We start from the raw sequence: 27,955 nt of genomic DNA on the forward strand, positions 1-27,955 counted from the left end.
TCAGTCCCAGAGATGGGAGAGCCCACCTCAGAGTCCCCAGGCTCTGCTTCCTCGTGGAAGGCATGTTAGTGGGATTGAGGAGGTCTTCGAAGTACTCCCCCCACCGACCCACAACGTCCTGAGTCGAGGTCAGCAGCGCACCATCCCTACCATATACGGTGTTGACACTGCACTGCTTCCCCTCCTGAGACGCCGGACGGTGGACCAGAATCTCCTCGAAGCCGTCCGAAAGTCGTTCTCCATGGCCTCTCCAAACTCCTCCCATGCCCGAGTTTTGCCTCAGCAACAACGAAGCCGCATTCCGCTTGGCCTGCGGTACCTATCAGCTGCCTCCAGAGACCCACAGGACAAAAAGTCCTATAGGACTCCTTCTTCAGCTTGACGGCATCCCTCACGCGGTGTCCACCAACGGGTTCGGGGATTGCCGCCACGACAGGCACCGACCACCTTGTGACCACAGCTCCGGTCAGCCGCCTCAACAATAGGAGCACGGAACATGGCCCATTCAGACTCAATGTCCCCACCTCCCTCGGGGTGTGGTGAAGTTCTGCCGAGGTGGGAGTTGAAGCTACTTCTGACAGGGGACTCTGCCAGCCGTTCCCAGCAGACCCTCACAACACGTTTGGGCCTACCAGGTCTGACCGGCATCTTCCCCACCATGAAGCCAACTCACCACCAGGTGGTGATCAGTTGACAGCTCCGCCCCTCTCTTCACCTGAGTGTCCAAGACATGTGGCCGCAAGTCCGATGACACAACCACAAAGTCGATCATCGAACTGAGGCCTAGGGTGTCCTGGTGCCAAGTGCACATATGGACACCCCTATGCTTGAACATGGTGTTCATTATGGACAATCTCCCAGCAGAACGAGGGAGTCACCAGAAGGTATGCCCTCTAGCACCCCCTCCAGGGACTCCAAAAATGGTGAATGCTCCAAACTGCTGTTCGGTGCATATGCACAAACAGTCAGGACCCTCCCCACCCGGCGGAGGAGGCCACCCTCTCGATCCCACCGGGATAAACCCCAATGCACAGGCTCCAAGTCAGGGGGGCAATAAGTATGCCCACACCTGCTCGGCGCCTCTCACCGGGGGCAACTCCAGAGTGGTAGAGAGTCCAGCCCCTCTCAAGGAGATTGGTTCCAGAGTCCAAGCTGTGCGTCGAGGTGAGTCCGACTATATCTAGCCAGAACCTCACGCACTAGCTCAGGCTCCTTCCCCTTCAGAGAGGTGACGTTCCATGTCCAAAGAGCCAGTTTCTGTAGCCAAGGATCAGACTGCCAAGGTCTTCGCCTTCGGCCACCACTCAACTCACACTGCACCCAACCTCCTTGGCACCTCCCATAGGTGGTGAGCCCATGAGAAGGAGGACCCATGTTACCTCTTTGGGTTATACCCGGCCCAACCCCTGGGTGCAGGCCCGGCCACCAGGCGCTTGCCATCGAGCCCCACCTCCAGGCCTGGCTCCAGTGGGGGACCCCGGTGACCTGCGTCTGGGTAAGGGAAAACGTCGTCCAAAGTTTTCTTTTATCATTGGAGGTTTGTTGAACTGCTCTTTGTTTCATCCCTCACCTAGGACCAGTTTGTCTTGGGTGGCCCTGCCAGGGGCATAAATCCTCGGACAACATAGCTCCTAGGATCATTGGGACACGCAAACCCCTCCACCACGATAAGGTGACGGTTCAACTACGTCATGGACTCGGAATTCTGTATAAATACAATTAAACCCAAGTCACACTTGGGTGATGTGTAATAACACGCATTACATTATCATGTCAGAGTAACTCTCAGTGCAATATTCTGCTTCTGGCTCTTACCTAACATCATGCTGCAAAAACAAGAATATTTCTATGCTTTCTGCCACTTTATAGCAACTATAAGGTAACTCATTAATATTCATGTGTAGGATGGAGCCTCCAATGAAAAACACAATGGCAAACCAAAAGCTGTAAAGGCAGTTTTAGCACAAACTGAAACTGAACCATTGCTCGAATCAAGTGATACTGATGATGATGATGATGTGAATTGGTTGTCAGATGTTGGTACAAATAGTGATAGAGATATAAATGATACAGTACCACAAAAAGCTGTGATATGCCTAGTAAATCCAGTCATGTGAAGCTTCATCATGGTGTGACAGTAGCTGCATGACAAAAAGAAAAAATTGTAGTCAAGTAGAAGATAAAAGATGTTAGCCCACTAAAGCACTGCTCAGTATGCAGATAAACGTCTGTTTGTTTCTGGAAAAATATGGAAGTCGCTAAGCCTTGCTGGGGTAGCCTGCAAAAACACAACTGGTAGTCCTCGTATGCAAGCAACAGAAAATATATTATAAGAAAAGTGTGCAAAGAAACACGCTTCTACTGTCCTGATTGCAACACCGAGCTGTGCGTTGGTGATTGTTTAATGAAGGACATGTACTAAATCTGCATACAGTAGGTATAGCAAATAGATTAGACATACCTTTTCTATTGTATGTATGTTCACGTTTTGGTGTTTACACGTTTCTGGTAATCATAACTTTTTTGTCTTGTTAAAAAAAAAAAAAATTGGTTACTGGGGTAAACAATTCAAATCCAAAAAGGAGGCTACAGTTATTATGTTGTATTGTCTCATACCGTTTTATGAACTGTACTTTGTATGTTGTCGCTTTAAAAAACAGCAGTTTGCCACCACACCATGTTCAACTTATAAAGTTTCCCAACTTGTGTGTGTGTGTCAATGATCAAATGTATAGAGAAGGGGTGGTCAATTCTGAACCTGGAGAGCCACAGTGGTTGCAGGTTTTTGTTTCGGCCAAGTTGCTTAATTAGAAGCCAATCTTCACCAATAACATATCTTATTTAATTTCATGGCTTGTTAGTATTGCAGCTCTACCATGTCAGTTCATTCTTAAATCATAGATTGTTTTTTCCTTTGTAACGATACATGTATCATCCAGGTGATTTGAAGGCAAAAATGGATGAGTAATTTTCAGTGCTTTGTTTTCTCTCAGTTTCCTTCTGAGTACTTAATTAAACCAAACAGTGAATGATGAATACACATGGGTGGAAATGGAGACATGCTAGATGTAGAACTGCTGGCTTCTTTGTCATTTTTATCTCACTGCTAATAAAGAGCAATTAAAACAATGAAAATGAAGCAGAAAAATGTCACTTGAGCAATAAGTGCTTCATAAGCAATGAATGATTTCTAATGAAGCAATTAGGTTGAAACAACAACCTGAAGCCACTGCAGCCCTCCAGGAGTGACATTGCTCAACCCTGAATTATAGGGTCTGAGTCTTAAATAGCAAATAAATTGAATGAAGTTAATTAGTAGAAAAAACTAGTCACTAATTTAAAAAATGGTTAGAATGAAAACCTGCAGCCACTGTGGCTCTCCAGGATTGGAGTTGGCCAACCCTTGTATAGAGCTTAAAAAATCTAAATTGTTTTAATAGATTAGCTAATGTCTACACAATGTTTCCCTTAATTATATATTACCTTTCCAGCAAGCATTCATTCACATCTTTAAACGTGATATGTGGCAAAGATTACATTATCGAGTTTATACATGCTGTGGGAAAAAGAAATTATTATGAACAAAGATGTAGTTTAAAAGACAGTATAATTTCTGTCTCTTATTCTGTTCCCTAAATTCTTGGGTGTAACATTCCTTCAATGCCAGTTGCACCCTTGAATGTGCAAATAAGCCAGTACAAGAACAGCATGTCTCAAAAGGTAAAGGAAGTAGGCCTAACCACAAAGATGACAAATTTTGGGCAAACTTTATATGTGAAGAAGTAATCTTTTAAAATGCACGCTTTATGACTCATTAATAATAAAAAAAATGCTTGCTTAAATTTTAAGCTAGAAGTGATTTTTTATCTAAGCTGTATGCCTGCTACTTAGGATGTTGGCATGATGTGTACGTGATAGCTGACTTATAAAAAGTGTGTAAGAAAAAGAGGAACGAGAGATTCTGCTAGCGCTGAGTACTGAGCTAACAGGCCTGTGGAGGCTGGCTACTCACCAAGACTCACAAAGAATAAAGGTGTGTATTGATTCAACAAAATGTGTCTATCTTCTGCTATCATCTCTCTTTGAACCCGCATCCACAATGCTTAATGAACATGGCATGTGTTGTAGATAAATGCAAATTATTTTGCTGCAGATTCTGTTAGATTTGTTTTGCAATTCTGTTTCACAAATTGGTTAATAACATTTTCAAAACATTTGTAACTTGAGCTGTCAAAAGTACTTTTAAAGATAATGTATTTTATCCATGATTTGGTGGGGTCTAACTGTTCAGTTTCATTATTTATTTTAGACCATGGGTACAAATAAATGTCATCAAACTAAAAAACTGTATTTCTTTATGTTTAAAAAATAAAAAGGTTTAGATACACATTTACTCTCTGTGCTCTGTCTGGAAATAATTTAAATTATTTAAATCATACAACAACATGTGCAATGTATACGTACAGTGATCTGTGATTTGTGCGGTAATGAATTATATAAAGCAATCAGACGGAGAGAGAAGGATGTTCACTGACTGGAAGACATTGATGCTGGCATGGCAGGCAAGATATTGATTATAATGCAAACAATGGAAACTCAAAAAGAACTAGAGGAGAGATAAAACAAAAATGACTACAAAAACAGATGTGTCTTTGAGGCAGAGCTATTCATAAAATTTTTAAACTGTGAGAGGAAAAAATAAGTTTCCTTTGCTAATATTTCATATTATAATTGTGAGAAAATACAGCAGGTTTTGGACTTTGTGTAGAAGATGTGTACAGACATGTCTTTATGGTGCTGATCTTCGGTCTTTAAAGCATTTTAAGAAGTGTTTTGAAAACATATCGAGATATATCAGATATCGCATTTTGGTTCAAAATCACAATATCAATGTAAGGTCATATCATCCAGCCCTAATTTAAAGTGATTTTCTGGGAACAGACCATTGTAGAAGGATGTAGAACCACATCACCCACCACTATACTAATGCTTAGTATAGGCCGCCATGTTATGCTGGGCTTCAGATGGGGCCAGCCACTCTCCATCAATATCCCATATTGATCCACAGTTTTCTTTTAAAGTTATTTTTATAGTTCACTACAGATGTAAGTTAAGGTCAGTAAAGTCTGACTCGGTGGCCTGGGATGTAATCAATTTTAGTTACACTGCAAAGTACAAGTCTTTCCAGGAGACTAATGCACAACCCAACGATATGTTGATAGGCTATTTAATATCTAAAGGTGCCCGGCAGACATCTTCCCCTCTGTTTGAAGAGTTATAAGTCATATCTCCATGCTTTAAAAAAGAAATACAGAGAGAGATATGTGTAAAATTTAGAGAGCGAGAAGAAGCAATGTTAGAATGCCTGAGATGAACAGAAACAAAAATATTTTCATTTTAAATCGATAAAAAGTCATTATTGATAAAGCAATTGTAATTTTTACAATTTACACAGCCAGACTGTAAAAAGTTAAAAATTAGTCACATTTGTGCTGAGGGTAAGTGACTGCACTATGCTCATGTTGTATTTCAACACATTTTATCTAAAGTAAATGAATTATTTTAGAGACTGTCTGAATTATGAAGTCTCATATTTTTCTTTTCTTTTCTTTTTTTTCCACGTGCTTTTCCATAAATAAGTTCTGTTATGTGAATGTTAAATAGTTCACTACCTTAAATAGTTGAGTTGACTTTTACTCATGCATTATATATCGCATCACTTTGATTTCCTTAGCTCCCTCCAACCTTGTGGAAAGAAAGTTTGCTGAAGGGGGTTTATGTCAACAAGATTCTCCAGATGGATATTTCAATGCTCTCATTGTTTTATTTCTCTGTAAGTAGGTCAGAGGAAAGATGCAATGAGATACCGATACAGCATCTGGATTTTGGGTCTGACCCCTGATCCCAAACAACAGGACACAATGAAAGGTCAATAAAAATCACATTACCAAGCGAGAAAGATGATAGCAAGCTTCACCATAAAGAAACTTTAAGAATCATTATGAAAATATAAACCACCGAAGAGCTAATGATACTGGTCATAATAACAAATCTCTGGAGTATTAACATGTTATATAACATGAAGTATCTAACAAAGCTTAGTTCCTTTTTTAATTTGACAAGAGGGCCTCGGCATTTGCTTTGTGTGTTCTTATTTGTAGTTGCATGACTAGATCTCTCACCTGACTGCTCCTTCTTCTCAAACCACTGACATCAAAATAAAACACGTCAGCGAATAAATGTATGCCTTAAGTGCAGTTGGTGACTTTATCTGTTTAGAAAGTTGGACTTTTTACATTTTTTTTGATCAAAAACAGATATTTTATTTAATAAAAATGTTTGTAGCAATCATCTTCAAAGATATCCCATGATAATTGAATTTAATTATATATATATATATATATATATTGGTAGAGTACATAAAATAGGCATTTTAAAATGGCATTTTAAAATATCACATAACAAAAAGTTCAGGTGATGTAAAAATTGCAATTTTACTATTACTGTTAGTTGTTAGTTGTAGAAGGTTTATGATTATGTTTATGATTCTTAAATTTATATTTTCAAATTGAAGTGATACGGTTTGCATATTTACAGCTAGAAATGGAGAAAATGAATCTCGTACTTTAATAGTTTTTAATTCCAAAGCTGTCCACTACTACCAGGAGTCATCATCAGAGGAAAATGATTAGAAGACATACAGGAATCAAAGGCAATACAGTATATAACAACTAAGGAAAGGGGGTTAAGTGGGTGTAAGGGGGTGGTGGAATAACAAGATGGGGTTCAGAGGGTGTTTGTCATAAAGTCTTATTTAATATTAGCTGTGTAATCCCATGCTGTAAAAAGTCCGGGATCCTAGAAACTATTGAAATCGTCAGAAAAAAATTGAAATGTAGAGATGTCAGGTAATTTAAAGGAACTCCTCTGGGCGTCTCTCTCCTAGGTTTTGTTGTGCTGACATGCTCGCCTTGCTTGTGTATTAGTGGCGGGAGGAAAAGTAAAAGGGATACCGTTTTGCCGATGTGCTTGTCTCACTTGCATAAGAGTTCCTCTCTTTTCTTGGCGGTTTTACTTTGGCAACAGACTTGCTTTCTTCTTCCAACTCATTAACTTGGTGCTGCCTTGCTGGCTCTCTGAGCTTTATGCTGTAGTAGCCTCACACTTCCAGGCCTAACAAACAGACATACACACTTCCACGCATAGATGTTTAGTTTTCTGTTTCCTCAGAGGTGGAGCCCTTACCCCGTCTCCATCTCTCACTTCTGGGACGGACAGATGCACGCACTTCTACACGTAGACATTTATATATAAGATATGGATGTTTTTCTTTTCCAACACCCCTTTACACCAACTTACCCCGTCTCCCCCCTTCCTCTTTTGCTATATGTTGCTTTAATTTCTGTACAGTGGTGTGAAAAACTATTTGCCCCCTTCCTGATTTCTTATTCTTTTGCATGTTTGTCACACAAAATGTTTCTGATCATCAAACACATTTAACCATTAGTCAAATATAACACAAGTAAACACAAAATGCAGTTTTTAAATGATGGTTTTATTATTTAGGGAGAAAAAAAATCCAAACCTACATGGCCCTGTGTGAAAAAGTAATTGCCCCCTGAACCTAATAACTGGTTGGGCCACCCTTAGCAGCAATAACTGCAATCAAGTGTTTGCGATAACTTGCAATGAGTCTTTTACAGCTCTGGAGGAATTTTGGCCCACTCATCTTTGCAGAATTGTTGTAATTCAGCTTTATTTGAGGGTTTTCTAGCATGAACCGCCTTTTTAAGGTCATGCCATAGCATCTCAATTGGATTCAGGTCAGGATTTTGACTAAGCCACTCCAAAGTCTTCATTTTGTTTTTCTTCAGCCATTCAGAGGTGGATTTGCTGGTGTGTTTTGGGTCATTGTCCTGTTGCAGCACCCAAGATCGCTTCAGCTTGAGTTGACGAACAGATGGCCGGACATTCTCCTTCTGGATTTTTTGGTAGACAGTAGAATTCATGGTTCCATCTATCACAGCAAGCCTTCCAGGTCCTGAAGCAGCAAAACAACCCCAGACCATCACACTACCACCACCATATTTTACTGTTGGTATGATGTTCTTTTTCTGAAATGCTGCGTTCCTTTTACGCAAGATGTAACGGGACATTTGTCTTTCAAAAGTTCAACTTTTGTCTCATCAGTCCACAAGGTATTTTCCCAAAAGTCTTGGCAATCATTGAGATGTTTCTTAGCAAAATTGAGACGAGCCCTAATGTTCTTTTTGCTTAACAGTGGTTCTTGGAAATCTGCCATGCAGGCCGTTTTTGCCCAGTCTCTTTCTTATGGTGGAGTCGTGAACACTGACCTTAATTGAGGCAAGTAAGGCCTGTAGTTCTTTAAATGTTGTCCTGGGGTCTTTTGTGACCTCTCGGATGAGTTGTCTCTGCGCTCTTGGGGTAATTTTGGTTGCCCGGCCACTCCTGGTAAGGTTCACCACTGTTCCATGTTTTTGCCATTTGTGGATAATGGCTCTCACTGTGGTTCGCTGGAGTCCCAAAGCTTTAGAAATGGCTTTATAACCTTTACCAGACTGATAAGATCTCAATTGCTTCTGTTCTCATTTGTTCCTGAATTTCTTTGGATCTTGGCATGATGTCTAGCTTTTGAGGTGCTTTTGGTCTACTTCTCTGTGTCAGGCAGCTCCTATTTAAGTGATTTCTTGATTGAAACAGGTGTGGCAGTAATCAGGCCTGGGGGTGGCTAAGGAAATTGAACTCAGGTGTGATACACCACAGTTAGGTTATTTTTTAACAAGGGGGCAATTACTTTTTCACACTGGGCCATGTAGGTTTGGATTTTTTTTCTCCCTAAATAATAAAAACCATAATTTAAAAACTGCATTTTGTGTTTACTTGTGTTATATTTGACTAATGGTTAAATGTGTTTGATGATCAGAAACATTTTGTGTGACAAACATGCAAAAGAATAAGAAATCAGGAAGGGGGCAAATAGTTTTTCACACCACTGTATGTCATTTTCCTCTGATGATGACTCCTGGTTGGAGTTGAAAGCTTAGAAATAGATTTCTCCATACAGAGAGCTGTAGACACATGTAGTAAATTGCCAAGTAGTGTAACAGAAAGGAGTATCTTGATGACCTTTAACCTTCAACTCAATGTCATTTTGGAGAAAGTAAACAAATAGAACTACATCACAGAGAATGGCCTATGCTCTTTAGAGTTGTTGTAATGTTCTCAGAATGGCAGATTTCTGTGCGTGGCCAGTGCTTCAATAACTTGAACTGAGAATTTGTTTTACAGTCGTGAATGGTTATGAGACACATAAGCAGAAAATATAAAGATGAAATAAGCACTCTATAAAAGTACATTTGAAAGAATAAATTAATCCGTGATTGAGGTCACCCAGAATGTTTCTGTTTTAACGCAAATGGGTTTGAAAATACACCAGTGCTTTTCAAATGGGAGCCTTTGAATGTTCAAATATTTGTACAGTGCACTTTATTTAAGAAAATTCACTGAAAACCTTCCCAACAAACCTTGTCTCACTGGAGAAGCATACCAAGTTTCAAATGGAACTCAATTTGTTTCATATGTGACAATACATATGGTTGCTTTTGCATTTTATACAAACACACATTTTACATTTAAAAAAAAAAAAAGTTCTTATGAATATATACAGATATATTGTTCAGTGATTTAAATGGCCCTTTCCTCAAAGAATAATTTGCCTACATTAAGTTCAAATTCCAAGGCTCTATGAAGTTTTTTTTCTGGAAGTGATGCAGAAATGTGTAATCAGATGTAAGTCAGTATGTGTGAAGTGTCACCGTCAGGTAATGTAGTATATAAACGTCTATACTATAATTGTCGGAAAATGCAATTTGTTGTATATACGTTATTGTCAGTGAAAATATTCCCTTGTATGTTAACTGCAAGTACCTGTATGTTTAACCCAGGTTTCGATGTAACCTTGGAAAATGCAGTGTACAACTGACCATGGGTAAAAACGGGGCCTGGCAAATAAACTTCGATGTTATTAAATGTTTGTCGTTGTGACTTGGTGATAGTCTTACAATATGCTAAACGAACGGGGAATTGCCTATGCTGTAATATAAAGGGAATAACTTGTTTTGAGTTGTCAGTGTTATGGAATCCCTGTAGTTTTTCCATCTTAATGTTTCTTGTTGTTAGGCAGTTTGCATTTTTCATTTGCTGTCTAGGTGCAAGACTTGCTGCCGCTGATTTTTGGATAATGTCGCTCTGTGGTTTGTCATACATTGTCTTTGTTGTTCTAAAGCATCTTGCCTGTGCTGGTTGGTGCTTCCTGAAGAGGCATTAGCTCTCTTTAAAATGTGTTCTTTTGAAATTGCAGCATATTGAGTAACGAAACAATATAGTAATATTCCAGAAAAGGCGATGTCCCTCCCATCGTGATTACGGCGGTACAAGAATCATATGAGAAAAAATATACTTTAACTTACATTTACTGACGGTTAACGCGGTTACAGACGGGAGGCATATGGACAGACTTTATCCAGGTGGGAATCTGGATCAACACAGGCTGCCATTTCTCGTCCCCACGCTGGGAGGTTTTTCGGAACTTTTCCGACTCAGCCTCAAAGGGTCTGGCTGTTGTCCAAGCCTTTAAATAATATCTTGCTTCACTTGCTGGTCTTCTCTGTCTCCAAACAAGGGCTGAACTCCTCCTCCACAAAATACAGAAATATCATAGTGCTTACATGCCAGTTCTCATTCTCCCAATAAGGAAAGAAGATTTTGTGCTGACAAAGGACAGGAATACACTATTCTGTGTTTAAGCTGACTATACAATCCTCCAGTTGTCTTTGGCTAGCTAATCCAAAGCTTGGCTAGCAATTCTAACTGATGAGCCTCTGTGTGCCAAATTGCACATGTTAATAAATCCATACCAGTGAGCATAGAGACAGTGACATTAATATTAAAGAACAATGTAGTATAACAAGCTACCCTTTGTCACTGGATCTGTGACAAAAACAATACTTGAAGTTATATCCACAAAGCAAAAGGTACTTGATCCCCCGTCACAGTGTAGATATTTCAAGATCATTTGTGGAAATATGAGATGTAGTACCACTATAACTTCTGTACCATTCATCTAAAACCAGCGTAAACATGGACAAACAGTTAAATTTAACGTGGTGTTACCGAGTAGTGATCAATGTATCTCATCAATGGTGTTAGTGGAGATTTTTGCCCTGTTATTTATTACATAGTCTGTTTTGTATCTATATATTACTGAATTCATGCAGTGGGTGTCATAGCATCAGATTGTATTATAATCCTATATAGCATCTTGATGGATTAGACTATCCTTGGGCACTCCTATCATTTCTTGCTTCAGTATGTTGCTATATGTGCCCCACCCTTTGGTGTCTGATCCCTTTATGAGTTACAATAGTGGTAACATAACTCAGATGCTATTCTAGCTTCATTGCTATGATTATTACTTGTTCTTAACTAGTATTATTGCATAATCGTTCGTTCACTATCTTTTATCCTCTCCAACTTCACTATCAGATGTTCTATTCCAAGTTAAAAATTTACAAGTTCACATCATTGATAAATCATGCATATCCTCATACCTTTGAGCCCTTCTTATAATAGTTTCAAGTATATTCCTAGGCTTGCTATATATATATATATATAAATAAATATAAAAAAAAAATATATATATATATGTATATAAAAATATATATATATAAAAATAGAGAGAGAGAGAGAGAGAGATACACCTTGTCCAAACCAGTGGTTTGTTAACAAAGTCTCTTTCTTGGTGGCTTTGCAGATCCTTCTGAACAAAGTGTGACTGTTTCAAGGCACTAAAGTTTTTTTGTTACTGGAACAGAAAATTATACAGTCCTTTTGCCATTAGGGAACTCATGAGCTTTACACATGGTGACTGTCCCTTTTTAGCAGAGTCACATTTCCCTCTAGGTTTGCACTGTATTCAGTGGTCATTCATAGGAGACTTCAACAGCTGTTATCTCACCTCAGTGGCTACAGCCTGTCCCTGCCAGAGTCCATAAAACTTGTCTTAGTAGCAAAAATGTCTGCCCACATCATGGCATCAAATTTGAGTAGCTGGACTTGCAATCTTTCTTTAGTTCTTCACACCGTTCCCTCTGGAAAAGCAAGTGTTTCTTCGCCAGCTATTCTCAGGTATGTGCAGCAGATCAAAAGTCATTAGTGCAATACAGTCTCTTTAATTCTTCAATTATGTGTATACCACCGTTTTCTTCATTGATAAAACTTTACCACTGAATGGAGAGGCTTTAACCACTAAATTGAGTGGCCAAACTAAAATACTTGCTAGGCTAACTAAAGTTGGTTTGGTGTGATGTGGATGTTTTTGATTCTGTGTGTTGGTGTGAATATGTAGGCTGGGAAGACAGTTTCTGGTGGTCACAGCTAGGCTGTATGTGGTTTTTTATTTTATCAGCAGGCTTACGTTGAAGTGAAGGAAAAAGGCGGTGTAAAATGGTAGTTTTATAATGCAGTTTAGGTGAGTAGCAAAGGCAGGATGCTTACCTTGAAGTAAAGGTAAATCCGCAATACCACTCAGACATGCTGTAGGCGTTCCCTCCATGTGCTGGAATAGATGACCACGTCATCCAGGTAGGCAGCACTGTATGAGTACTTTGTCCACCAGACGCTGGAAGGTTGCTGGAGCCCCGTGTAACCCAAATGGAAGGACACGATACTGCCAGTATCCGCTAGGGGTACTAAACGCTGTTTTTTCCTTCGCGGAGTCCGTTAAAGGAACCTGCCAGTACCTTTTTGTCATGTCCAGTGTGGTCAAATATCGAGCCTGTCCAAGCCTCTTGAGGAGGTCATCCACTTGTGGCATTGGATAGGCATCAAATTGGGAGACTTGATTAAGCCGACGGAAGTCATTGCAGAACCTCCAACTCCCGTCAGGCTTACTGACGAGCACAATGGGGCTGGACCAGGGACTATAACTTTCCTCAGTCACACCTAGTTCCAGCATGCACTTGATCTCAATCTCCGCTTCAGCCCTTTTTGACTCGGGAAGACAATACGGGCGTTCTCGGACAATAACCCCAGGCTCTGTCACAATGTTGTGCTCAACCAGAGAGGTCCTTCCGGGGTTTTCACTGACTACCTACCGAACTGCCCGGATAACTGTTTCCAGCTCCTGCCGTTGTCTGGGACTTAAGTCTGTACCGAAGTTAAGGCTGTGTGTGTGAGCGAAGAGTGAGCGGGGCTGGCCGGAGGAGGGATTGGGGTCCCTGTCCTTCCACGGTTTCAGCAAGTTCACATGATAAACCCGCTCCTTTGGCCGACGATTGGGTTGACTCACCAAATAGTCGACCAGTCCCTTTCTCTCCTTAACTGCGTAGGGGCCTTGCCCATGGGCAATCCACTTAGAGTGGGAGGTAAGCACTAGGACCATGACCCGATCTCCCGGGTGGAACTCCCGAAGAGACGTGACGCGGTTGTAGTAACAGGCCTGTGCTGCTTGAGCCTCTTCCATGTGACTTTTAAGGAGAGGCTGAATCTTTCCAAATCTATCACGTAACTGCGTGATATACTCTAATGTGTTTGTAGAGGGAAGAGCCTCTTCTTCCCATCCTTCTTTTAGAATATCTAATATGTCCTGAGGTTGTTGCCCATACAATAATTCAAAAGGGGAGAACCCCGTGGAGGCTTGTGGGACTTCCCGATAGGCAAAAAGGATGAGGGGGAGGAGCTGATCTCAGTTCCTTCCATCCTCGCAGACCACCTTACACAGCATGGTGTAAGTGAAAGGTGTCTTCTGGTCCATCAAGACTTCCTTGGGGATACCCACGCATGCAAAGACCCCTAGTAATTCCCGTGCGATGGCTTTAGAGGTAGCTGAGTGCAACAGCGAACAGCTTTGGGGTATTTTGTAGCATAATCCACGAGGACTAAAATGTACTTGTGTCCTCGGGCTGAGGGTTCTAGAGGTCCGACCAAATCGACCACAATTCTGTGGAAGGGAATGTCAATTAAGGGTATATGAACAAGTTGAGCACGGTCCCTTCTAGGAATTTGTCACAGTTGACATTCCGGGCAGGAAGTGCAAAAGTGACGAACCTCCTCATTGATTCCCGGCCAGTAGAAACGGTGCTTGATCCACTCCAGAGATTTCTCGGCGCCCAAGTGGCCACCTAGGAGGTGGGCGTGTGCTAGCTCGCAGACCTGCCGCCGGAATTGATGCAAAATTAGCAGTAGCTTTCTCTCCTGCCCATCATGCATTGCTACACGATAAAGAAGGTCATTGTCTAAGACAAAGTGAGGGCCCTGTGGCATCGACTGGTTAGTGCGCTGGCCATTGACAAGGACCACTGCATTTTTAGGAAACTTCAGGGAGTCATCATTCCATTGCTCCCTTCTAAAAGATGCCGGCGTCTCTTTAAATTGGAACCGCAACTCTGGGAAGCCGCTTCGTCTCTCTCTGCTGGCTGATTACATGGCGGAGGCAGCCTGAGATGGCTCATTTCCGTCTATAACGAGGCCCAAATTAATCCCGGGTGTTTTATGTGTCTCACCGCTTTTTAATTTCAGGCCAGTCCCACCCCAGTATCACCGGGTGTGGAGGATCAGGGAGGATTTCCACGGTTAATTTCCGAACTGATCCCCTGTAGCTGATAAAACAAGAGGCGGTCCTGTACCAGCGTGTTTCTCCGTGGACACAGGTTATACTGGCCTTAAATTTCAACCACTGTCGCGGTAGCACAAATCGGCAGGCAACAATGGAAATGTTGCTGCCGGTATCAAACAGAGCAGACGTTTTATACCCATTCACGATCACTGTGCCTGTGTGTGGGACCGCCAACGGGTTTATCAGAGCACACCAACCTCTCCTTCCCTTCCACCTGTATTCCACCTCATTCCCAAGCGGTTTGTGCGCCCGCGGCCCCAAGGACGCCGCCACAAGCTCTTGGTTGTACAGGTGGGGGGCTAGGTTTTGGGACATACCCCGGTTAAGTTTGGTCAAAGGACAGTTCAGCTCCCCCAGATTGTGAGGCCATCCTTTGTCTTTCTATGAGCTCTATGAGCTCTGCCATGTTTTTAAATTCTCTACCTCAGACCGGCTGGGTGAAGCCCCGGAGTAGTGTGTCCAGAAGCAGCTAGCAAGCCACCTGCTCTATTATTTGAGAGGGCTTCAGTTCCTGTGGCCGTAGCCACTACCCTACCTTTGCCCATAGGGACCAGGCTTGTTGAGGGAATGGCTGCTCTGGGTCGAACCTCCAGTTTTTCAGGATACTCATCTGCCAGTCTGGGGCACCCCTAGGTGGAAATCGGGGCTCTGGCTTTACAGGGAGGCGGGCACTCTCCTCCGAGAGAGCATAAACAGCCCTCTTTGCCTCCCCCTTCCGAAGCAGCCCAAGTCTGTGAGCCCCTCCCGAACACTCCCTGGCCTGTCTAGGTTGCCTAGTACAGCATGCCGGGAGCAGAGCCTGTACCGGGCCACTGTGAAACACGGGACTCCCTCCCCGCCTGGAAATTCGGCCCCGGTATGCTCCCACCTGGATGGGTTGCAGGTCCTGTCCCCTTCTCTTCCAGGACTTCTCGATCCTGCCGACTACGCCAATGTCACAAAGATGAGACATATTCAGATGAAGGTTTGGGGCAGCCACCCGTATATTCTGGTATCCTGGCTGCAAAAGTCATTATTTCTCACAGTAAACAGCACTGATGTGCATACCATTGAGTCCAAAACAAGACTGAGGGAAAAGGGAAAAAGGGCAGGCTTTTAAAGGGGAAGACAGGAAGTGAGGTCATAAGGATCGGGCACGTGTTCAACCATTGGCTCAAGTCCTGACGTGACATCAGAAGGGCCGGAGCTGGTAAGGTCTACTTCCATTGGCTCGATCCTGGAAGTGATGTCAAAAGAGCCAGGTGGAATCTCCCGGGAATGGTCTACAGGAAAGGGAGAAAAAGAGTCAGTGCACTCTGCCATATCCCAGCATGCCTCCGAACTGCCTTCACTCAAGCCCTTTAGCTGCCTCCCATGCGCATGTGTGTGACAAAGGATATTACAAAGTTCAACAGGCTAACAAAATCACAGTTCTGTGAATGCAGTTTGAGCAACCAGAAAATCAGTCTTCATTTTATATAGTGCTATTTATGGCAAACAGCATCTTAAAGCCAACATACAATTCAATAAGTGCAAAAAAAATGAAAACAGGATATATAATTCAATGGAAGCAAACTTTAGACACCCGTTACTTTGCATTATCTCACAGCAGCGGCAATTCTGGTGACTCTGGAGCCTCTAAACAAAAATTTCTATGCAGCCCTCCAATTCGTCCTCCCCCAAGTCCCAACATGGTAAAAATTATTATAGTATAATTAATAAGACCAATATCATTAATTACATCAGGATTATTACTATTCTTCTTCTACAGTAGTAGAATCAGCCTTTATTCCAGCTGTAATTTTTGGTTTACTGATGGATTTGATTGCTTTTTCTGCCCTGATAAGTTATCAGTTCTTCTCCTCTGTTGTCGTTCCTCTTGTTCTTGTTTATTTTTCTCGCTTTTTGGTTTCAGACATGTAAATCCTGTTCATGATTTATGAAAACAGCACTTATTACAGTTAGCGTTACTAAAAAAAGTAACGTTCATCAAAGACACTCTCGCAATGGATATTGGGGCCCCACTTGGCGATTTTCTGACAGTGTTGTAGTATGTCGATGCTTTGCTTCAAGGGGAGTTCCCACAGATTTGTCATTGCAATGAGTACCTATGTAAATGGACACCCTCAGGAGTCCCCACCCAGTTTGGGGCCCCAGGCCATTGCCTGCCTTGCAAGTTATATCCCCATGCTTGTGCTTTACAGAGACAGCAAATGAACTCTTGAATGAGCACTGCAAGATCATTTGTGCTTCTTCACTGTTATTAAAAAAGCAAGTGAGTCTAATGTTATGTTTGAAACCCAGGTTGCATTTATCTTCACGAAAGAAACACCTCAGGCTCTTTTAATGAACAGCATTTCACTCTAAATTATTTTGTTGATTTAGTTTTCCATCTAATCTTTATTTGCTGATCATTTCTTTTTTTCCTAGTAAATGGCTCTTTTTACTTATTAGTGTAAAAATTGAATTCACAATTGTCTCTTTATCTTTTCTGCCTTGAGGGGCTTGTTCAGATTTTTTTTAAAATTTCTATTCCAGTATGATTAAACATATTAGACCTGAAGGCAAATAATTACTATTCTGTTCATTGTTTATTTCAAACATTGGTTCCAAGGGATTTGGATGCCCTAATTAATGTCAATAAATGAAAAAATGAAGCTATTTCTTTACTATCACTAATAGCAGAGTAGATTCTGCTTTCTCTGTCTTCTACAAATGTACTTTTTATATCTCATGAGTTTTAAATGCAAAACAAGAATATAATTGTAATATTTATTTTATGCAATGTATGGTATAGTTTGTTCTTGTAATGAATGATCCAAGGAGGCAGAAATATACAGAAATACTAGATTTCTTTAAAAACTAATCATGAGGAAGAGAACATCAATGGCAATACAAAGTAACAAATAAAGCAGTCTAATCAACAAATGTACGACCTCTTTTTTTCATTAACTTATAGTGGCTGATTCCTGGTTACCTCAACATTTGTGCACTTTAAACTACAAAATGAATTCCCTTTCTTAAGTTGTGTCCTTCCTTATATACACTCACTGGCCACTTTATTAGATATGCCTTACTAGTGCTGTGTTGGTCCCCCTTTTGCCTTCAGAACTGCTGTAATTCTTTGTGGTAAAATTGTAAGTTATTTGTATGATATATCCATACATCACAATTACTTAGCTGACTGCAGGTACCTGCTGAAGACGTGGCTGCTCACCCTACTCGCCAACCCACTAGCTGAGCGACATTAAAATGATGGTTATAAGCGTCTCACCAATAATTGCAGCAGCTTGCTGCTTAAATGGTGTGAGCCCTGGAATTCAGCTACCTCCCCCAGTGGTGTAGACACCCAGAGGGTGGTCTGTGACCCCTTTTAACGTCAACTTTGATATCTAAAAACATCTTTTTTTTTTTTAATTTCGGACACTGTATGACTTTCTGAACTTGAACTTTTGACTGCTTCTCTTGCTGTGCCACTCCATCAATTTCCTTTCATTGCTTAAGCCACCAAGTAGGATGTTTTTCCTTGCCTCAACTTTACTGAGCAGGACCTCCATTTCGCATTCACTGATATTCTTTTTTTTTTTTTTTTTACACGTGCTTTTGTCATTGTCTTTCAACAAAACACTGAATGGAAGGGGCTATCTATATTGATTTACATATTCATATAGGCAAAATTCTGGTAGGTGCCAGGGTGGGGAGTTAAAATTCACACTGTTTGGGATTTATAAAAGGAAAGTGTGTGAAAATTTGTTTACACACAGGTTTATGCATCTGAATTTTTTGTGCATATGCCTATTTCAAGTTTTGTCCATAAGCCATGTTTTAGTGAATTCTATGCAAGGCGTTATACGTGAGGCCCCTGGTGTCGGTGAAGGCCATTTGAGTACAGTAAACTCCATATCATATTGAAGAAACCAGTTGGAGATTTGAACTTTGTGACATGGCATGTTATACTGCTGAAATTATCCATCAGAAGATGGGTACACTCAGGTCGTAAAGAGATGGACATGGCCAGCAACAATACTCAGGTAGGCTATGGCATGTAAACGATGCTCAGTTGGTACTAGGGGGCTGAAAGTGGGCCAAGAAAATATCCCCCACACCATTACACCACCCCCACCAGCGTGAACCATTGACACAAGGCAGGATAGATCTATACTTTCATATTACTAACTCCTAATTCTGACCCTACCATCCGAATGTTGCAGCAGAAGTCAAGACTTGTCAGGTAAGGCAGTGTTTTTCCAATTTTCTGTTGTCCAGTTTAAGTGAACTTGTGAAAATTGTAGCCTCAGTTGCGAGTTATTAGCTGACAAGAGTGGCACCCGCTGTGGTCATCTGCTTCAAGGTGCATTCAGAGGTGCTCTTCTGCATACCTCAGTTGTAACGAGTGGTTATTTGAATTACTGTTGCCGTTCTATCACCTTGAACCAATCTGGCTGTACTCCTCTAGCGTCAACAAGGCATTTTCACCCAGAGAGGTTCCACTCACTGGATATTTTCTCTTTTTGGGACCATTCTCTGTAAACCCTATACACAGTTATGTGTTAAAATCCCAGCAGATCAGAAGTTTTTGAAATATTCCAACCTGCTTGTCTGACACCAATAATCATGCAACGTTCAAAGTCACTTAAATTGCCTTTCCTCCTTATTTTGATACTCTGTTTGAACTTTAGTAGGTTGTGTTGATAATGTTTGCTACCATGTAATCATCTAATGAGACATTTGTGTTAACAAGTATTTGTTGAAGACTTTATTACTTCCCTTACCATTTTAGACCTTTTCCCTGTATCTCTTGAGCTAGCAGTTTCCTTGAAAAGTACAATGTCAGTAACTAAAAGCAAATCTTAGGCTTTTTGTATTTTAGTTCTATGTGTCCATTTGCGCAGTTATATCACCAAGTATAACTGTTTTGCAAGCTCATCGGATTGTTTTTCTTTTGACACTGCCATTTTGTATGGCATTTTCCTGGGTTCCACTGTTCTGTGTTTCTGGTTGCTATGATGTGAGGTTGATAGGCACGTCATAGATTTGCCATGTAACCCATGACATAATGATGGCCATGATATAAAAATTGTAGTGTCCATGGTAAACATGTTTGAACTTTCGAATATTAAGGGAAAACTCAATAAAATAAAACAAATCTCTAAAAAAAGTTTTGAACTTTGCTGTGCTCTGGTCTCTGCTTTTTAGTTACTGGTTTGGTTTTCACAATTTGATAAATAGTTTCTTTTTGACGATCATTTCTTTATCTATCATCTGTTGTGACCCTAAACACTGCCTTTAACATTCCAACCAAGGATAAACATACTAATGACCTTGATTTTGTTTTGTCCATTTATTTGTTTCCGTGTTGGTAGCACTTTGCTATGACAATCACTTTTACCTTTTAGGCTAGTTTAAGCAATACATATTTAAGAACTTACATTCAAGATTTCCCTTCAATCTGAAGCTTAATCCTAATTGAAACACAGTCAATTTGTAAAGAGCAAGGCCAGGGTCATGTTCTGCTCCATACTAGGAGGAAGCTGCTAAACTTGTTCAAACAATCCTGGTATTTCTAGGATGGCCTGCCCTAAAGCACCCTGGGTGTTCACCCTTTACTCCACCCACCTCCTACTTTGCCTGTAGGTAGTCCGTCAGGAACATATACTGTAAAAGAAAAGTGTCCTAAGAGAAAAGTATAAGACAACATGACTATGAGATGCCTGGGAAGTTGATATCACAGAAGAGCCCAGAGTCAAAACTCCTGGAGGACATTTAAGGGCACAATCAACTAAAACAGAAAATAAAGAAACAAAATGGAGAAAAGCAAATTGTGCTAAGCTAAGGTTGTTACTGAAGCACATTTAGCTTGTTATAACAAAGAAATGTGATTGAAAAGAGTAGATATTAAAAAGCATGTTGTGAAATAGCATTTTTCAGATCATCAAGGTCCAGCCCATGCGACCTCACATATCACGTTGCTGTGACTGGCGGGCATTCTAACTATAAACATAGTGGCATTTTGCCTAAATGTTAAAAAGGGAAGCATGCTGGGTAATACATTCAAAACAATAATGATAGTGGTAACATATCAAGACATTCTAAAACAAATTAAACATCACAAGTTCTAAATTTGGACAAAGTTTTGTGACACCAGTAGACATACAGAGAATATCTTCACCTGACAGTACACTTGCACTTGCTCCCTTCCTTTGTAGCATATGCTTCTTTGTTTCTTTTATGGTCTCTTCCCTGTTCCACCTTTTTCTACCTGCAAACTCTTGCCCTTCAGGCCACTTGTTTCAAGTGTCTTTCATGGTGGTCACCATCCTATCAAAGTCTCTTATTCAGTGCAGTAAAAAAAGTGCAGTAGAATCATGGTGCACATTCTTTTTGGGTCAAAGCATCCCAGGTGAATAGCCAGAACTGTCCATTGCAGTTTCAATTCTAACATCTTAATCAATAAGGCAATACTATACATGCCTCTTACACCTGTGATGAGATTAGCCTTTAGATACATTTTTTAAATTATGCATGAAAAATCATGTTTTTATTTATTGTAGGCGCCGTGTGGCTACTTTGATTGCTGTCAGGACTTCTCCTCCATGCTTTGACTTAATGGGGCAGTTCTTTCTGCAGCACTCATCTATAAAAATGAAAACATTCTGTGACATTTCACATGTTATTTGAGCACCAGATACTTAAACATAAACATCTGCAGCATTTCTGTTCTTTGCGAAACCTTTAATTTGAACAATGAATTCAAAAATAAATAATACAGAAAATAATTGCTGCCAGATACTCACTGGAAAATAACAGACTAGAAAGGATTTTTTTTAGATGAAGATGGTCTTTTTCACTCGTATATCAAAGCGTTTTTTTTAGCACCTTCAGCATGGCCCTCCTTGTTTGTATTGTCCTGAAGATACATCTAAAAGAACAGATGCAAATAATAAGGGCCTCTTAAGGAAACAATATTTAAGCTAGCCAATTGCACTCATCTTTTTGTTTTCATTCACATTAATAAAATATCGCACGTCACAATACTTTTTGAGGATAGCAACAGAAAACCATAACTGATCACTAACCCACACTGGAAATGTTTGGGGTAAAGACAGAAATGTTAATGAGTGGCATGTGGGCCCTATGGCTGCAGTGTCCTGTATTTGAATCCCACAAGCAAGTCACTCTTTGTGGAAGTTTAATCTATGTGCTCTATGGGTACTCCAGTAAGTGTTAAATTGAGTCCAAACTAACCCTCCTCAAATGTGACCTCTGCTACACTGGTGCTCCATTTAGTATTGATTCCTTGTAGTTAATGGTGACAGGTTTGGCTATAGAGCCATTACCAATAACAAGATTAAATGGTAACTCTGAATCAAATTGTAAAGTTGTAAACTAGCAGATAAAGTTCATAAAGCAGTTTAATTGATAAGCTCTATTTCAATTCTTTTGTTTCTTAAACAAGTTGTAGCTAATATACAAAGTTAACACTCATGAAACCAAGTTCTGAAATGGCATACTGTATATCTTTATAGAGAGACCGAGTCCCTAAATTTACCAATCAATTACAATGGCTGTTTCAGTCCAAGCACAGATGCAATCATGCAACCAGGGCCAGACTGGGAAGCTTATTCAGGTCGGGAATCCCAAGTCTAACCCCGGCAACACAATATACATCAGTTTTCTTGTACAGGCACAGACTCAAAAAACTAACAAACACCATTTTGTCTTGGAATTTTTTTATGAACGAGGAGACAGTAGATTCAGCTTTTACACATACATTTCACTTTTAAATATTAGTCTCAAGACAAACCTCTGATAAAGTGTGGAACAAAACTTCATAAATGTAAACACTTCATAAATAAATAAACCATGTAGTTCTAATATCAAAGCAAATGTGCAAAAAAGGAAACAACCACAAAAAGTAGTTGTCTGTGGAATCCACAGTGCATAGACTGTTTGCCATTTCAGCTGCGAGTCTGAAATCTACACAGCCGCTGTTAGTGTCTGGATGGTAATGCTGAATACTCTTCCACAAAGTTTAAAGTGTTGGTAAAAAAAGAGCACTTTGAATTTCTTCAATAGACAATAGACTCAAATGTCTGAAAAGACTAAAAAAAGTGCCACAGAATTCTCTCAAGCATTTTTTTTAAGGAATGCACTTAATAAACAAAAAACTATGAAACATTTAATGTAGCCTATTCAGTTACTCTCTGATCACAGCACTAAGATTTAACTGTCAGAGCGTGCGAGACGCACTTTAAAAATATTAAAATAAAGTAAAAACAAGACATGTTCAATAATAAACTTTAAATGAAATAAAGAACAGGTACATTTAAAAACACAAATCATTCCACTTACATATGTGTTTCATTAATACAAAAAAATAAAACATTTCATGTAGCCTATTCAGTCACTTATAAAAGTTATAAATGTGACCATATGTTACACTTCATTAATATTTGAAACAAAAATAAAACAAAATAAATACACAGTAACAAATACCAAAACCCATACAACATCCAAATACAATTCAAATTATATTATAAACTTTTAAGCAATCTTCAAATATAACTTTAATCACCAAAGCACCAGACGTTTGCACCGCTCATCATAGCACTCCTGTTTAACTGTTAGGGTGTGAGAGGCACACAAAGTCAAAACCTGACTTGAACAAAAGCAAGAAACCACCCAACCAGAAACCAGAAAAGAAACCCTCCAACATTAAACCGAAAGGATCTGTGTCCACTACAGAGCAATAATACCTGCTCGTTTTCCAGTATAATAACATTATATAATTTCACCATTAGTTCACTGGTTGCTCGGAGGGCCAGGCCAGTCATCAGGCTACTGGGAAAACTCCCACTGCGTGCATCCCAAACTCAGCTCCTTTGTCCAGTTGCAGTGGGTATGGTGGATAGGTTTTTAATGATTGTCTTGATCATGATTTACCTTGGCCTTACAGCTGATCCTCCTGGGAGTTTCTTAGGATATGTGGCTTGAATGAGATAAAGGCATACTGTGAGTTACCCAAAGCTTTCATCCCATAATATGTTGCATTCCTCATACTCTCAGAGTACCTACTGTAGACTCAAATCTTCACACCTCTCAGATCTCAAGAACTGTTCTCTGCTGTTTTCAATCTGTTTGTTACTGCTGTTAAAAGATGCAGCAGTTTGAGCTAAAGGGGTGTGGTGAGTGACAGGGGCTGTTACCCAGCTGGGACGCCCAGGGGGACCAGAGGAGGGTTTGCGCTTCTCCAGACCACGAGGGGGCAACCGCCCTGGTGGCTTTGGTGACCACGGGTACAGAACTTGGAAGCTCAACCCTGTAGGGGCCCATGGGCACCATCCAGGGGGCGCCCCGATACCTTTGGAGCTCTGGACCTCAGCACTTCCGCCACACCTGGAAGTGCTAGGGGGACGAGGATTGGGGACACCCAAAGTGCTTTCAGGTACACAGCCGCTACTTCCGCCACACAAGGGAGTGCCGGTGGAAGATTACTGGAGGACACCTGGAGCACATCTGGGTGCATATAAAAGAGGCCACCTCCCTCCATTCGATGGCTGGAGTCGGGAGAGTAGTAGGACAGAGCTCGGAACGAGAGGCAAGGAGGCGGCCTGAAGAGAGAGGCAGTGTGGTGTTGGCCTGGACTTTGGGGGAGTTTTGGGTTTGTGGTGCACTTTGTAAATATTTGGACTTGAAAATAAACGCTGGGTGGTGCTTAAACGATGTCTGCCTGTCTGTGTCCAGGGCTAGTTCCACAGGGGCTACCATAAACAACTACACGTACCTTTATAAATGCCAGGCACTTACATTATCCTGGATGATATTTGAGCTTGTTTTGTTGTTTCATTTTTTTTTTTTTTAGTTTTCGTTTAATATTTGAAAGCTCAAACATCTTACTGAGGGTACTAACAATTTCATGTAATGGCCGTCATGGTGTCACAGGTTACATGACTAATCTATGGTGTGCCTATCAACCATGCAAATCCCAGTAACCAGAAACACACAACAGTGACACCCATGAAAACTCCATACAAGATGCTAGTGTCAAATGAAAAACAATCTGATGAGTGTTACCATAGCTATTAAGCTCCCAAAACAGTTATACTGCAAAAACACAAATTTCATGCAGGTCTACTCTGTCCTGAAGTAATTTCTTGTGTCAAAGACAATCCAGCAATTGACATGTTGCAGTGATGAAGCAGTATCATGTGTCAATGACAACTTTAAATACAGAGTTCATCTTTCCTCATTCTGGCCAGTCACCCTCATCAAAACAGACAGTGGCTGTCATGCCCCTACATCTTCTTCTTACATACACTTATTTCTGCATCTCTCCTGAATTCAACAGTGGAGAAAGCAGCTTTAGTCATCAATGTAGTGGATACTTACTGTAATAAGAGTGTCCAGTGGGAAAAAGCAAAGCGAATTTGACAAGGAGATGAAGAAATAACAACCAGGAAAAATCAAAATCTTAGTTAAGGAACAGGCAAGGGTCAGGAGACTGGGAGAAATATTCAGTAAATATCAAAACCAGAAATGCTAAAGTAAAATAAAAGTCAAAGGGTATTTTGACAAAATGTCCTAATACTTATTTGCACTAAACGCAACACTGCCATGTTAAGTAGGACTGATGTGATGAAGTTCAACATCATGCAACTTGACATGACTGACAATGGGTGCTGTTGCTATAAATGACATGGCTGCCACCATGAAAGGCAGACATCAAAATGTGGTGATTACTACACAAAATGGTGCTGAAAAGACATTAAATAATGGGGAGATTTTGTGAATAAGGATAAAAACCATCCATCCAGTTTCTAACCTGCTGAATCCGAATACAGGGTCACGGGGGTCTGCCGGAGCCAATCCCAGCCAACACAGGGCACAAGGCAGGAACCAATCCTGGGCAGGGTGCCAACCCACCGCAGGAGGATAAAAACCAAGTAACAAAATGAAAGATCAAAAATTTTTTTTATTACTGTTGTATTTTATTTACATGATGTCATTTGCAGTTCAGTCATGTGACCATATTCATCACAAAACGTGACACTATAAATACAGAGGCCATCATATATTATTTTTCCCTCAGTTTATTCTACCTCCTTGCAAACGTCAGTGGTTGTTGCTTTCTTATTCAACTAGGCACTAGTGGTAGGACTAATATTTTAGTTACAGCTTGTTTCTGGCTTTTGCCTTTGCTTTTATTTTGTCACTGGTCACTCAGCTTTATTGTCTCACTGTGTTAATCCTTCACTACTTCCTTATTTGAGATCTATATCAATCAATCAATCAATCAACATTTATTTATATAGCACATATTCATACAAAAAAATGTAGCTCAAAGTGCTTTACAAAATGAATAGAGAAATAGAAGACACAATAAAAAATAAACATAAGTCAACATTAATTAACATAGAATAAGAGTAAGGTCCGATGGCCAGGGTGGACAGAAAAACAAAAAACTCCAAAAGCTGGAGAAAAAAATAAAATCTGTAGGGGTTCCAGACCAAGAGACCGCCCAGTCCCCTCTGGGCATTCTACCTAACATAAATCATCATATTTTCATGGAAGGACCTGATGATGATGGTCACGTAGACTTCTGGCTTTCAGTCCATCATTGTTGGAGCATCATGATGCTTTGAGTAGGTGGTGGTGGCGCAGGCCGCCACCACAAAGAAACCGGAAAAAGAAACAGAAGAGAGAGTAGGTGTCAGTACGGATTTTAGAGCCACCATGAATAGTTATTATGAAGAATTGAACATACAGAGTATCAGGATGTCTGATTGTATTTTGCTTGTGTTTATGTGTCTTGTAATTCTTGATGTTCAGATTTTTCTGTGCTTGGTGTTTTCACATACAACTTAAAATGCAACAGAAGTGTGGAAAATTACTAGAACTACTCCATGATCTATTATTGTAACAATATGAAACTGAAGTGGAAAGCAGGTTGTTTTCCTTTGCATGGTGGCAGAAGTCCATCCTTAATTCTTCCCTCAGTTGTTTGCCTACCTTCTGTTCTGGCAAAATTACTTGCAAGAGTTTGTTGGCATCTCAGCACCTTCAACAGAAATCCTTTAGCCTCCACGCCACTTGAATTTACAAGTGCTCTCTGGCGGTTAGTAATAAATCTGCAGCATTTTTGATTGTGACATGCAGAATTGCTTGGCTTATATCTATAGTATAAATATATATAAATGTGTGTATGTAAATATGAACGTATGTGTATGTAAATATACAAATGTATATATGTTAAGTCTGGGGGGTTAAGTCTGAAAGTGACAGCTTCAGTACAGTTCTTCTGAAGATTAATGAAAGAAATGGAAGATTAAAACATGTGCCAGCCTATTTTCTCTTGCCAGTTATTTTGAAGAAACTCCACAATGAAAAACTCATTTAGAACATTTGTCTCTCTTTGCTCTTAGCATTCACTAATATTTTTGACTTATGCCAAAAGGCACCCACACTTTCATATATTTACAGTGTATATAGTTTAGAGTAATTTAAAAGACAAATTACAGGAAATGGCAAATATCCTCCAAGAAAGACAGGGTTATCTGTGATTTCCACATCATCCAAATATTTATTCAAGGTGCTTACAATTTGTAATGTTCCTGTTCAGTTATTTGCAAAAAATGGCTTATATCCTTCCTCCATGTTAAAACATTAGGGGAAATTCTAAACAATTTCTGTTAGATATATGATGACAAATCAAAATATTTATTCAAGTGGTTGTCTTAGACAGGTGTTTTAGTGCGATGGCTGCAATACATTTTACATGTGGGTAATTTTGTTTTTCTTACGGAAGTAATAATCCAGTCCATTACTGTTGCTCTTGTTTAATCTAGGAAATTAAAAAGAAGCATTTTATTTCCTGGAGAATATCATTCAGTTTTATGTATTACCCATGGTCAAACTGTCATGTTGATCATTTAAATTTTTAGAAAAAAATATTTTTGGCAGATTACAGGTCTCTATTTCTAGTCATAACAATTGAAAATAATTTAAAAATGCTAAGTCATAACATCTAATAATTTAAATTTTGTTGGAGCATACTGTTGTCGAGCTCATACCCCAGTGTAAAACCAGGACAATTCCAACTTCACATTCAACATTTTGCTCATTCTCCCCGTATTAATTCTCACCAATCAATTTTTTTTTATCTTGTGGTGTTGATCAACTCTGCTGCCTCACAACATCCAAGACTTGTGTTCTACTCTCAGCAGTGGCCACTGTCACAGTGGAGTCTGCATGTTCTCAATGTATGTGTGGGTTTTTTCCACA

Source organism: Polypterus senegalus, chromosome 4 (assembly GCF_016835505.1).
Source record: "Polypterus senegalus isolate Bchr_013 chromosome 4, ASM1683550v1, whole genome shotgun sequence".
Taxonomy (NCBI): Eukaryota; Metazoa; Chordata; class Cladistia; order Polypteriformes; family Polypteridae; genus Polypterus; species Polypterus senegalus.